The 15,372-nt window shown below is 34.1% G+C and overlaps 1 protein-coding gene across 5 annotated transcripts in view; it reads left to right on the forward strand.

Moving 5' to 3' along the window:
* The window catches only part of UNC13B (unc-13 homolog B), a 339,532-nt gene that overhangs the window by 107,980 nt on the left and 216,180 nt on the right, over nucleotides 1-15,372 (forward strand). The gene's annotated exons all lie outside the window — the stretch shown is intronic.

Consider the following 15,372-nt stretch of genomic DNA (forward strand, 5'->3'; position numbering starts at 1 on the left):
AAGTCAGTTTTGGGAAGAAATTCTTCCTCTCTAATGGGTGCTCCTGCTGTAGCAGCTGCCACTGTAATTGCTTTGACCTTCCCTGCTTCCTCATACTTAAAGGAAAGGGAGCTAGACTGCAGGGGGTGTGACAGAGTAAACTTTCCATGAGTTTCCCTTTCTGAAATCATGATTTCTTCCATGGTTATCCTACTGTAAAGTAGAGGAGAAACATATCAAGTTCAAGAATAGTGCAGAAGGATAATCCCTATGCTGTCTGTGTTGAAGTTGATAATGGCTCAACAGCAGGTGATTCTGAATTATCCTATTGTGAAGCTCTTGGTGATGGAAGTTGATTATGGGCTTGTGAATATCCATCCCATCAGGTCCCTTTAACTGTTTTTAGGAGGAGAGAGGGGTCAGTGACTTTTTGGTGTTTAATTGCTTTGACTACCTTAGTGCCTCAAGTACTTTCTCTGTGGCTATCACAGCTACCACCACCCAATTCTTTTTCTGCCTTGATTAAAACCTCCACCCTATCTATTTGCCTGGGATATTTGTAAACAATTTTTTTCCACTTGATACCATCAGGTATGAGAGATCCTTGCCCAGTGTATTTTGTAACATATTCAACAAAAACCAAATATATATTGAATACTTTAGAACATATTCACTTTTTAAAGAAATTTTTAAGTTCCAAATTCTTTCTAGTCTTCAGTCCCTACTCCATCCATTGAGAAAGCAAGCAATGTAACACCTATTATACATGTAAAATCATGCAAAATATATTTACATACAGCTATCTTGCCAAAAGAAACAAGAAAATAAAGGAGGCAAAAATTAGTATGTTTTAATCTGTACTCAGAATTCGTCAATTCTCTCTCTGGAGGTTGATAGCATTTTTCATCCTAAATCCTTAGGAAACAATCTTGGATCATTATATTGATCAGAGTGGCAAATTCTTTCAAGTAGTATTAAGTGCTTTCTATGAGTAATTGTTCTACTCGTTGTAGGGTATACAGAAAGAATAAAATGACATGTTCTTGTCTTCTTGGAGCCTGTCTGCTAGAATTACTTTGGTGTTTTTTTTTCTTCTTCTTACTTTTAAAGCTTAAGATGGTGCTTGGAATGTAGTCAGTACTTAATAAATGTTTGTTGACTTGTCTTGAAGAAATATGAGTAAAACAGAAAATTTTGAATCATTATTTCCCAAGTGATTCTGTAAGACATGTAGGACAGAGTCATGGAATCACAGGATCACAGAAGCATTAGAGACTCATTTTATACACTTTTAGTAGCAGAGCTAGGACTAATACCCAAGCATCCTGATCATGCCTAAACTATACTATCTAGAGGAGCTACTTGGCAATATATTTGATCAGTAGGTGCCATTTAATACAGAATTATAGAACATTAGAGTAGAATAGACATGGGAGCTCATTTACTTCAGCTCCTTATTTTATTATATAAATAGGTAAACTGGGGCCCCAAAATTAACTTGTTTAATTAAGCTCAATCTATCGCATGTGCCTTGTACCTAGTAAACACTTAATAAATAAATGAATGTATGTATATGTGTTTAAATTGAATTACTTTTAGGACTGGTACTAGAATTCATTTCCTGGCATCTAGTTTAGAATTATTTCCATTCTAAATTACGTGCTGAAAATTGCTTAAAATTGGAGGTGAATTTAGCAGTTAGTGGCATTAATTTCACCAAATGCTTAAGAGCTCATCTCCTGGAACCCTTGATTATCCTTACTTTGTAGTGCTGTAAATAAACATGAGAAAAAAAGATCATCATGAAGATAACTGTGGCTTATGAACCTGTATCTTTTGCAGAGGTTGAAGAGGTAGGGAATTCCTACAAAGAATCCGATTAACTATTCCAAAGTTTAGAGGATACAAACAAATTCAATATATACCTCGATATGTGGTGATTTCAATTCATAGGGAGAATGACAAAAAAGTTAGAGAATATAAAGATTAAGAAATAAAGGAAGCTAAACGCTTGTGGGTTATTCAGATGCCTCATGCCTATATGATATAAATATTTCCTTCAAGAGCATAATTGGAAATTGTTGGACATTTTAAGAATCAAACTATGTTAGAAAAACAGGAATTTACTACATATGTGAAATGACTAATTTCTGACATGTGATTCATTTCTGAATCAGCTGCCAGGGTTTAGTCAGATCACTGATTGTTTAGAGGGGGCCAGCATCAGCATTAAATTAGAAGAAAAGATGAGTTAGGTGGTGTAGCAGTTAGAGTGCTACACTTGGAGGGAGGAGGACCTGAGTTTGAATTCAATCTTAGACATTTTACTAGCTGTTTGATCCTGGACAAGTCATTTAATTTGTCTTAGCTTCAATTTCCTAATATGTAAAATGGAGGTAAATAATACTAATTACCTCCTATGGTTGTTATGAAGATTAATTTTAATGATTTTTATAAAACACTTTGCAAACCATGAAGAATTAGTCATTGCGTTAATAAGAACATTATATACAATGAGAAGAGCTCTAATCTTGTCTGTTTAAGCAAGCTTATTGTTACCTCTGAAAAATAAGACATGAACAAAAGTAAAGACATTGGCTTTAAATATTTCTCTTTCTCTGAGAAGTTTATTCATTATTAAAGAATCACTAGAATAAAGACCAAATGGTCCAGAAAGTGCAAGAGCTAGCAAACATTTCTGCTCTTTAGTGAGTGGATAGGCAGTCAAAAGAAACACCAACTTAGCATACTTATTTATTTGCTTAATGTTGGGGAAGAGGATAATAGAAGATAACAAGCAGTTATCATCTTAAAAAAACATTGAAAAGAACTGGGGAATTGGGTGGAGAATAGATTTTCAGAAAATTTAGTATGAGATCCAGCTAAGCAAAGTTATGCTAATGAAATCCTTAGATTAATCCAGAAAGAGAATAATAGATAACTTTGATATGGAAGAAACTTGTCAATTTTTCTTTGGTGATTGATTTTTATCATTAAGAATAGTGGAAGCAAATTTTGATAAATAATATGAGGAATTAACATAAAAATATATAAGAACAGAGATCATTTCCAACAGATATATGGTCAAATGAAAAAAAAAAGATATCAGCAATCATATAAAGAAATACTCCAAGTCATCAATAATAAAAGAAATGAAAATTAAAGCATCTCTGAACTCCTACTTATATCTATCAGATTGGCAAAGATTACAGAAAAGAAATTTCACTTTATAGGGAAGGACAAGTACATTATCACAAGTACATCTATCACTTTTGGTAGATATGTGAATTGGCAAACCATTTGTCACTTATATCCCCAAAGTCACTAAACCATATATTAAACTATACATCAAACTCTGTTGACTAGACATATGCCACAAAGTTCCGAGGGAGAGAGGACTTCAATTCACCAAAATGTTTATTATAACACTTTCTGTTGGAATAATGACTTAGAAACAAAGTAGGCACTCATCACTCGAGGGCTGATACAGTGTTAGTGCACTGTTAAAAATGACAAAAATGACAGATTCAAAGAAACCTGAGAAGATTTGAATCAATTGATACAAAGTGAAATGATCAAAACTAGAGAACAATTTACATGACTTCAATAACATAAATAAAAACGGCTTTTCAAAACTTCAGAATGGTGATCAATGAAATTATCTATTGTGACTTGAGAAATCTGATTATTGTCCATTGCTTGACAAAGAAGTGATACATGCATTTTCATGCATATAAACATGCATTTTCAGACATGGACAATGGGTTGACATATTTTGCTTGACTCTACTTATTTGTTAGAAGGGAATGCTGCTTTGTAGGAGTGGAAAAAGAAGAAGATGGAAAAAAAGGAGAAAAGAAAATGCAACACCCTGTTAGAATAATTAGCCCATTTTAAGGTTAGGGAACAACATAATGGTCCCCAAGATGTATTTGGTTGCCTAATATTGGATTTCAGGGAATTTATTTTAAACAAATAGTTCTGAGTTCAATTATAATCACTCTAAGCTTCTAGTTAGGGAAATTCCTAATGCCAGATAGAGTTTGGGTTCTCAGTCTAAACTTACATTTATTTCTTTGTTTTTTATCCTTGGCCTCTTTGTGATTGTAGCAATATTGAATTTTGCTAATGAGACAGATGATTATCTTATAATACCTGTGTATAGACAGACATCAAGAAAGAAGTCAGGGAAAGAACTAGCCTATTTTGGGAATTTCCTTCAGAGTGGGTCCTCCTCTCTAAGACCTCTGTAGAGTCAATGATTCTCCCCAGTATCTCCCTTTACTTAAACAATTTAATCTACCTTTTGCTCCATAATTGTTCCAATCTCTTGAATCTATAAGCTTAACATCTCTTACTTCCTCTACCACTTGTCTGAGATAATTTTTCCCTTTTATGTAGATTGCTTAGGTCTCTCCCAAAAAAGCTTTGATTCAAGAAGGTGTACAGGCCCTGTTTACATTTAATTCTAATTGTTGGATTTAGTCAGAAAATTCTGTTTAATGCACTAGAGCCAAGTGGGGTAATTTCAGTCCCACCCCTACAAAAGAAAAGAATATTGATGAAATATTTTCCCCACTTAATAGTATTTTATTTTTTCCAATTACATATAAGATAGTTTTCAACATTGATTTAAAAGATTTTCAGTTCCAAAATTTTTCTCTCTTCCTTCCCTTTTCCTTTTCCAAGATAGCAAGCAATATGATATATTATACACGTACAGTAATATTAAACATATTTCCAAATTAGTTAGGTTGGAAAAGAAGAATCATAACAAAAGGGGAAAACTACAAGAAAGAAAAGACAAAAAACAAAGTGAAAATAGTATGCTTCAACCTGCATTCAGACTCCATAGTTCTTTCACTAAATGTGGAAAACATTTTTCATTGTGAATCTTTTGGAAATTGACCTGGATCATTGTGTTGCTGAGAAGATCTAAGTATATCATAGTTGATTATTGTACAGTGTTTTGCTGTTACTATATCCAGTATTAATCTGGTTCTGTTCCTTTCACTCAGCATTAATCCATGTAAATCTTTCCAGATTTTTCAGAAATCCAACTGCTCATCATTTATTAAAGCATAATAGCATTACGTTACATTCATATACAACACCTTCTTCACCCATTTCCTAACTGATGAGCATCTCCTCAATTTCCAATTTTTTGCTATCATTTTCCTTTTATGTAATATTAGCCAATCTATTACGTTTGAGGTGGTTGTTTTAATTTGCGTTTCTCTGATCAATAAAGTTTTAGAACATTTTAAAATATAACTGTAGACAGTTTTAATTTCTTTATCTGAAAACTGCTTATTCATATCTTTTGAACATTTATTAAATAATGAAATATTTTTAAAGTGAGAGGCTTTAGAGGGATACAGAGAAGCAGAACAGTTTTGTTACTATTGTGTTATTATATATTAAACCAAATAGTTGATAGCAGAAATTCATAGCTTCATACAGTCTACTTTTCTTCTCTTTGTATATATTGAAATATGTATGTTTGTTAATGTTTAAATTCATAATAAAAACAATCTTAAAAATCAGTGCTAATAGCTACTCTAATAGCTCATGGCAATATGAGTAAGTGAGGAAGGATCTCAAGAAACTTAAGTAGGAAAAGCAGTTGGATAGGAAGGAGGATTTTCACATACAGAAATATTGGTTGGAGTTAGCACAATTTTAAAGGCAACAATTGATATTTCAAGCTTTCTCAAAAAAGGGAATACAGCAAAAGATAATATTTTATAGTTGAGTTGACTATCTTTGTCATCACACATTTGAGAAGTATTAGAGAATAAAAGGATCTAGTTCTTTACTATTGGTTATTTACAAAATTTGATTTGGTCTTTCTCTTTCTTTCATATACACAATATACACATATGATGCTTGTACCTGTATACATGCATTCAGAAGGTGTTTTAAGTCTTATTGCAGTTTAAAATTATTAATACCTTAAAGTTACACTAAGACTTTGGGGGATATCTTATATGCATATCATCTATGTTCTACCCTCTAATGTGATTTCCCCAAGCTACTCTCCAAGGCCTTTTTCCCTTCCTTACACTTCTTCTCTGTGTGATCCTCTAAATTTCTCTGGGTTTTTATCATCTGTGTACATATGCTTCCAAAATCTGTATATCCAGTTGCAGTCTTTCTCCTGAATTTCATGTCTATCTTACCAACTGCCTTGTGAACACTTTCAGCAGGTTAACCTTTAAGCATTTTAAACTTTGTTGAAAAAACAAACATGTTTTCCCTCCAAACAAATCTCCAAATTTTCTCATTTCTATTTGGAGAATCACCATTTTTCCAATTACTCAAGTTTGTAGCCTTTGAATCATCCTTTGAAAAAGCCTTTTCCCTCCACCCCATATCCAGTGAAGTTTGAAAAGATGATTCTATCTCCACATTTTTAACGTGTTCCTTTTGATATATTTACCTGGACACATAATTTAGGCCTTCCTTACCTTTCACCTAGACTGCTACAATAGCCTAATTACACTTGGTCTTTACTTTTAATTTTTTTTTCCCCATTCAGAAGTAGGAAGGGAAAGGAGAAAGGAAAGAGAAAAGCTAATAGAAAGGAGACCAGAAGTAGAAAGGGAAAGAAGGTATAAGAAAAGAGGAAGGGGTTATAAAAGGGGAGGTCAGATTAAGAGAGATAGTGGTCAGAAGCAAAACATTGATGAGAAGGAAAAGGGGGGAAAAGAAAGAGAATAGTATAACTTGTGGGAAATACAGAGTTAGTCATTTTAACTGTGAATGTGAATAGGATGAACTCTCCCATAAAATAGAAGTAGATATAAACTGCATTAAAAGCCACAATCCTACAACATGTTGTTTACAAGAAACACATTTAAAACCGAGTGATACATATAAAATAAAGATAAAAAGGTGGAGCAGAATCTATTATGATTCAGCTGAAGTTAAAAAAAAAAACACAGGTGTAATAATTTATTTTCTTTCTAATCCATCCACACAGCTGCCAAAATCATCTTCTCAAAGTGTAGGTCTAACTAGGATACTTCTCTGCTTGAAGAAGCTTCATTGTCTCTCTTACTTCTAAAATAAAATACAGACTTAGCTTGTCATTTGAAACCCTTCACAATCTGCCTTCAGCTTATCTTTTAAAACTTGCTTCATACTATTTCCTTTCACATTTTCTATATTGCACAAGCTGCCTTACTTGTGGTTCTCTGACTTTGACATTCCATTGTTTGCTAGGGATTTCTGACTATGTTTTCAAAGCCTCGAGGGACTGAATGGACACTAGAGGAGAAAAGAGTAACAGAGGAATCTAGTTTACTGAAAAGTATAAGCCAAAGAATAGACCTGAACTTAATTTGGCCTCTATTACCTATACTCCTATGTTTATAGTCACTCAGTTTCCTAATCTCAGGAATTATCTTTGACTTTCCCTCTCTTTTATTCCCTACATCCATCTGGTTGCCAAATCTTGTCTGATTATTCCTCCCATACTATGTCTTGTGTCCATTGTCTTTTGTCCAGTCACATAGCTTAATCCTAGTTCATATTCTTATTGCAGGTACTTTCTAATCAATATTCCTACATCAGTCTCTTCTTTTTTTAATCTCTTAATACATCTTCCACACAGCTGCCAAATTAATAGACCTAAAATACACATATGCCTATATCTTCAGTGGTCCCTAACCTTTGGGATAAGATACAAACTCCTCAGTCTGGCATTTACTATAGCTTCCATGATGTACTTTTAAGTTTTATTCCTTATCATTCCCTTTTTTGACCTCTCCATTTTAGACAAATTGGCCTTTTACCTGTTTACCATATACAAGATTCAAACTTTTCCCTCTCTACCTCTGATCATGATATCTGGAATGTATTCTCTTCTTATTACTGCCTTAAGAAGCCCTAGATTCCTTCAAAGTTCAGGCATTACCTCTTATATTATGGCTTTTCTGACTGCCCAATGGTTAATGTTCTTTCTCTCATGAAATTACTTAGTATTTATTTAGCTGAATGTGTATTATAATCTCTCTGTAAGCTCTTTGTAGGCTGGGATTGATTTTGGTTTGGCTTTTTGTTTGTTTTTGATGTTGCTAGGACCTAGCACAGTGCCCTTCATATATGATAGTAAGTGTTTAAGAAAATTTTAAGTAGAGAAATATCAGAAAGGATATATTTGCCAAATAAATATCTTCCTAAATACAATTAATATTTTTACATTAAAAATGTTGCAGGCTTTTTAAGAAAATCTGTAAACCAGTTTTTCTATTTTAATTTAACTTACTTTAAAAATAAACATGTTAGTAAGCTCCACAGGAAATTCTACCTCACAGGGCATAGACAGATACTATGACTATGAAGGCAATGCTGTTTTACAAAAATATCACATGTTTTAACTGGCTGACCTATAAAGTTTCAAGAACTGAAAGTAATCCAAGCCAAATTTTATCAGTTATAGCTCTGGTTTCAAGTCAAAATTTAAAAGACAATTTTAACACTAGCTCAAGAACAGGATATAAAGAAGCTGGAATTGTGAACTTGAAAAAAATTTATGAACTCAATTGGCTACAATGATCAAAGGCAGTGACATATAAAATTAAGGTGACCATTGCCTAATTCCCTACAGAGGCCATTTAGGCCTGGTATTGAATACAAAGTAGTCAGCCTCCTAAACAGCACAAAATAGTTTCTTCCATTCTTGTTGGGATGACTTAGGGATTTCCTAGATTGTTTTCTTAGATGAAAAAAAGATAGAGACTGGAGAGAGTGAAATTAGATAAGGGGCAATCTCAGTAATAGGATCCTTAACTGGAAAGCAGTGTGGAGGAAAATCGCACAAAGGGACAGGATGCTTAGTGTTGGGGTTTGGTGAGAATATCATTGAGGTGAGCTCTGCCAATGATATAAGATTGCCTACTGGATGTGAACTCAAAGGAAAATAGGCAAAGGTTGAAAGAATGGACTAAATGCTTTAAAGTCAGCTAGTAACACAGTGGAGAGAGCAGTAAACCTCTCAGCATTGTGCCAAATGTACAAGTGGTACAAGTGAAAAAGAGAAGACAATTCAAATCCCCAGGGAACTTATATCCTGATAGGAGGAAAATACAGCACATTCAGAAGAGTGATGGTAAGGGAGGAATATTTTGTTTTGGGAAGTTATGGGATGGTCAGTGGAATTATGGGGGAATAGATCCAAGGGTTCTCAAACTACAGCACGTGGGCCAGATGTGGCCAGCTGAGGACGTTATCCGACCCGCCGGTTATGGCAAATGGGCTGAGGGGCGGAGACAGAGTGTGAGCTTTTGTTTTTACTATAGTCGGGCCCTCCAACAGTCTGAGGAACAGTGAACTGGCCTCTATTTTAAAAGTTTGAGGACCACTGAGACATTCTTTTAGGGGCAATGAAAGTTGAATGGATTTGGTTTAAGAACTGGCAGAAGTGATTGACTGATGGCTGAGAACTAAAGTGAAACATGTTTGGGAACTGGCCCAGATATAAGTAGATAACAAGCAATCACCAATAAGCATAGTAAGACTCCTTCTCCCGAGCATAGTTGGAGAATAGAGAATAGAAGAATAGATGTGAGCTCAGAGGAACAGAGCCAGGAAGGGAAGGAAAGGATGGCTGGGGCCCGGCCTAGATGTAGGGGAAATGAAGGACTGGAGCTCTGGAGAGAAACTGTAGCTAGATACATAGATTTAAATGTATATTGAAGTCGTGTAACTGAATGAATGAGAAATATCTTTGTAGAAAGATCTGACTGTTGTTAACATAGATTTCTTATAGGAAACAGAACCAACCCACTATGAAAAATCACAAGAATTTAAGATGAATTAGTTGGGAGTACCTTGGATAATTTAATTTTTTTATTTTATAATTTAATATTTTCTCCAGTTAAGTGGAAAAACAATTTTAAACATTCATTTAAAAAACTTATTGTTCCAGATTCTTTTCCTTCCTCCCTTCCTTTGCTACACCAACATCCCCCCCATTGAGAAAGCAAGTAATTAGATGTTATATGTGAGCAGTCATGCAAAATATTTCCATAATATTCATGTTGTGAAAGAAAACATAAACCAAAAAAAGAAAAATAAAGTAAAAAAGATATGTTTCAATGTGTACTGAGATACAATCATTTCTTTCTCCGTATATGAATAGCATGTTTTATCATAAGTCCTTCTGAGTTGTCTTGGCACTGTATTGTTGAGAATAGCAAAGTCATACATGAATTGATGCTAAATGAAATGAGCAGAACCAGGAGATCATTATACATGACAACAGCAAAATTAGATGATGATCAGTTCTGATGGACATGGCTTTTGTCAACAGTGAGATGATTCAGATCAGTTCCAATGATCTTGTGATAAAGAAAGCCATCTGCACCCAGAGAGAGGACTGTGGGAACTGAATGTGGACCACAATACAGTATTTTCACTTTGTTTTCTTTTTCATTTTTTTCCCCTTTTTGATCTGATATTTCATGTGCAGCATGATATTTGTGGAAATAGAGAGAGAGCAATTGCACATATTTAACATATAGTGGATCACTTGCCAACTGGAAGAGGGGGAAAGGGGAAGGGAGAGAAAAAAGTAGAACACAGAGTTTTGTAGAGGTGAATGTTGAAAATTATCCATGTATACATTTTGAAAATAAAAAGCTTTAATTAAAAAATAAAATTAAGTTAAAAAGAGAAAAGAGCAAAGTCATTCACAGCTGATCATCTTACAATATTGCTATTAATTTGTACACCATACATTTCACTTTGCATGAGCTCATGGAAGTCTGAAATGATTATACTTATCACTTTTTATAGCACAATAGTATTCCATCACATAATCTAATCACATATCACAGTTTGTTCAGCCATTCCCCAATTGATGGACATCCCTTCAATTTCCAATTCTTTGCCCCCAGGGGGAAAAAACCTGTTATTATAAATATTTTTGTGCATATCTGCCCTTTTCCTTTTTTGGGTTTTAAAAAAATCTCTTTTGGGATACAGATCTAGTAGTAGTATTGCTAGGTCAAAGGATATGCACAGTTTTATAGCCCTTTGGGCATAGTTCCAAATTGTTCTTTAGAATGGTTGAATCAATTCACAACTCCACCAGCAGTGCATTAATATCTCATTTCTCCCACATTCCCTCCCACATTTATTTTCCTTTTCTGTCCTGTTAGCCAACTTAATAAATATGTGATAGTACTTCAGAATTGTTTGAATTTGCATTTCTCTAATCAGTAGTAAATTAGAACATTTTTCCATATGACTATAGATAGCTATGATTACTTCATCTGAAAACTATTACTATTTTTTGATCATTTATCCAACTGAGGACTGGCTCTTATTTTTAGAAATTTGACTCAGTTCTTTATATATTTGAGAAATGAGGCCTTTATTGGAAAAACTTCCCACAGATTTTTTTTCTCCACAATTACTCTTAATAACTGTAACCCCCATTCTCCCTTTATTCTTTTGTTTTTTTCCTTTTAATCTTTACCTCCTCAAATTCTACCCCTCCCCCATTCTTTCCCCCTCCCATTATCCCCCCCCCTTTCCTTGCTACTTTCCTGTAGGATAAGATAAATTGAATGTGAATGTTATATCCTCTTTGAGCCAATTCTGAAGAGATCTAGGTTCATTCACTCTCTGTCTTCTTCCCCTCCTCTCCTCCATCGTAGAAGCTTTTACTTGTCTCTTTTGTGGCAGATAATTTATGCCATTCCACCTTACCCTTTCCCTTTCTTCCAGTACATTCTTCTCTCACCGCTTTTTTTTTTTAAGATTGTATCTCTTCATATTCAACTCATACCTATGCCCTTTGTCTATTTTTACTCTTCTAACTGCCCTAACAATAAGAAAATTTTTCTGTATTACAAGTATTATCTTCTCACATAGGAATGCAAAAGGTTCAACCATATTAAATCCGTTATGATTTCCCTTTCCTGTTTACTTTTATGCTTCTCTAGAGTTGTGTATTTATTTGGAAGTCAAACTCAGCTCTGGTCTTTTCATCAAGAATGTTTGAAAGTCCTTTATTATCCATTTTTTCTCCTGAAGGCTTATACTCAGTTTTGCTAGTTAGGTGATTCTTGGTTGTGATCCTAGCTCCTTTTATCCTCCTCAATATCATATTCCAAATCCTTCAGTCCTTTAATGTAGATGCTGCTAAATCTTGTGTTATTCTAACTGTGGTTCCACCATATTTGAATTGCTTCTTCTGACTCCTTGCAGTATTTTCTTATTCATCCTGTAGCTCTGGAGTTTGACTATAATATTCCTAGAAGTTTTCATTTTGAGATATTTTTCGGGAAGTCATTGGTGGATTCTTTTAATTTTTGTTTTACCTTTTGATTCTAGAATATCAGAGCTTTTCATTGACAATATCTTCAAAGAAGATGATTAGGCTCTTTTTTTTTTTTTTTTTTTGATCATGACTTTTAGATAGTCCAATAATTTTTAAATTACCTCTCCTGAATCTATTTTATAGGTCAGTTGTCTTTTCAATAAGATTTCACATTGTCTTCTATTTTTTTCATTCTTTTGGCTTTGTTTTATTGTTTTTTTTGCCTTTTATTTGCTCAATTTTGATTTCTAAGAAATTTTTTTTCAGTGAGATTTTGTACCTCCTTCCATTTGGCCAACTTTACTTTTAAAGGAGTTATTTTCTTCAGTGGATTTTTTTTCCATTTAGCCAATTCTACTTTTTAAGGCATTCTTCTCCTCATTAGTTTTTTGTTCTTCCTTTACTATTTGGTCTAGTCTGCTTTTTTAAGGTATTTTTTTCTTCAATATTTTTTGGTCTCCTTTATCAAGCTGTTAACTTGTTTTTCATGATTTCTGATTTTCTTACATCACTCTCATTTCTCTTCCCAATTTTTCTTCTACTTTTCTTACTTGATTTTCAAGGTTCTTTTTGAGCTCTCCGTGGCCTGAGACCAATTCATATTTTTCTTGGACACTTTCAATATAGGAGCTTTGACTTCTGAGTCTTGTTATCTTCTGAGTATGTTTTGATCTTCCTTCTCACCATAGTAGCTTTCTGTGATCAGAATCTTTTTCTATTGTTTGCTTATTTTCCCAGCCTAATATTTGAATTTTAACTCTTTGTAAGTACTTTGTACTTACAGGGTAGAGAATAAACTGTCCCAAGTTTCAGGGATTTGCACAACTGTTTTCAGAGATGTTTCTAAAGATCTGTAAGTTTTCAGTTCTCCTGAGGTGATATGATCTAAGGAGAGGTACGATATTTTCTGCCCTGGAATTGTTAGAAGGATCTCACTGTGGCTTTAAGCTCTGGGGAACATACAAGTGCTCCTCCTCCCCTTGGGACTGCCACCCAGCACTATGAACTAATCTGAGTATGGACAAAACAAGAGTCTTGCTTCAGTGTTAGCAAAGAGACCCCTGTAATCTCCTTTTGAAGTGGGCTAAAAGCTCACTGAAGCCTTTATTGTTGATTCAGTGGCTCCCAAGGCCTACTCATAGTTTTCTGAGGCTAGGATTATATGGCACAGTCTGTCCTGGATCGTGCTCCACACCAATGCAACAGACCCCTCCTGCCAACCCTCCAAGTTGTCCTTAACAGGAAAATTGCTTCATACTTTCTTCTGGAGGCTTCTGTTGCTCTAGAATTTGTTTTGAATTATTATTTCTAAGTATTTGGAGAGGTTTGAGGGAGAAAAAGGTAAGTCTCTGACTTTACTTCACTATCTTGACTCCATCTCCTTGAATTTGTTTTTGATAAAATGTAGAGCCAAAAATGTGCTAGATTTTTGCTATCCTTAATTTTACTAAGAAGTGCAGTTTCAAAACACAAATAACATTTGTATGTAGGATCTTCTGGGAATTTGTTTTCTATAACACCTTCCTTTTGTCCATCTGTCTATTCATTAATACATCACTAACATTTCTAGATATTCCCATCTTTCTTTTCCCACCCAGACTTTTCCTGTGATCAAATAACAAAACAAAGGGAGTTGAGGAATCAAGTGTTGTAGTAATGATAATAACTAACATTTATATTAACACTTTCCGTTTTGCAGGGCCTTTTACATATATTCTATCATTTGATTCTCAACAACTCTATGAAGTAGCTGCTATTATTATCTCCATTTTACAGATGAAGAAATTGAGAGTGAGAGAGGTTAAAAGATTTGTCAAGCAAAAATTGCTGGGAAAATTGGAAATTAATATGGCAGAAACTAAGCATTAATCCACACTTAACACCATACACCAAGGTCAGGTCAAAATGGATTCATGACCTAGGACTAAAGAATGAGATTATAAATAAATTAGAGGAACATAGGATAGTTTACCTGTGGAAGAGGAAGGAATTCATGACTAAAGAAGAACTAGAGATCATTATTGATCTCAATTATTGATCACAAAATAGAAAGCTTTAATTATATCAAATTGAAAAGTTTTTGTACAAACAAAATCAATGTAGATAAGATTAGAAGGAAAACAATAAACTGGGAAAACATTTTTACATTCAAAGGTTCAGATAAAGGCCTCATTTCCAAAATATATAGAGAATTGACTCTAATATATAAGAAATCAAGCCAGTTTCCAATTGATAAATGGTCAAAGATATGAACAGACAATTCTTGGATAAAGAAATTGAAATTATTTCTAGTCATATGAAAAGATGCTCCAAATCATTAATAATCAGAGAAATGCAAATTAAGACAACTCTGAGATACCACTACACACCTGTCAGATTGGCTAGAATGACAGGGAACTATGAGAAATGACTATGAACCACTACATAGAATTTCCAATCCCTCTAATTTTGTCTGCCTGCATTTTGTATTTCCTTCACAGACTAAATGTACTCTATTTCAAAGTCCGATTCTTTTTGTTCAGAAAAACAACTGTTTGGTCATGTATACATATATTGTATTTAATTTATACTCTAACATATTTAACATGTATTGGTCGACCTGCCATCTGGGGGGGGGGAGGGAAGGAGGAGAAAAATTGGAACAAATGGTTTAGCAATTGTCAATGTTGTAAAATTACCCATGCAACTATTTGGTAAATAAAAACTATTAAAAAAAAAAAAAAAAAAAAAAAGATTTGTCACGGGTCACACAGCCAGGGAGTATCTGACATTGGATTTGACCTGAGTTTTCCTGTCTCCATTTTTAGTGCTGTCCCCATTATTACCACCTGTATTAAAGGGAATGAATAAAATGTGAATCAGCCTGAAAAGTTGCAAGGGTTTGTTATTGAGCTTAGAGAATGTTTTCCCTCATGTTGAGAAGCAGTGTGTTCTAGTTGGAAGGATCAGTGTGCTCTGAATCAGAACACCTGAGTTTCCACCACTCTTGGGCAAACTTGACTCTCTAAGATTCATTTTCCTTACTTGTGAAATGTGAATGTTAATATTGGTGCTGGCTA

The sequence above is a fragment of the Sminthopsis crassicaudata genome, chromosome 1 (assembly GCF_048593235.1).
Source record: "Sminthopsis crassicaudata isolate SCR6 chromosome 1, ASM4859323v1, whole genome shotgun sequence".
Taxonomy (NCBI): Eukaryota; Metazoa; Chordata; class Mammalia; order Dasyuromorphia; family Dasyuridae; genus Sminthopsis; species Sminthopsis crassicaudata.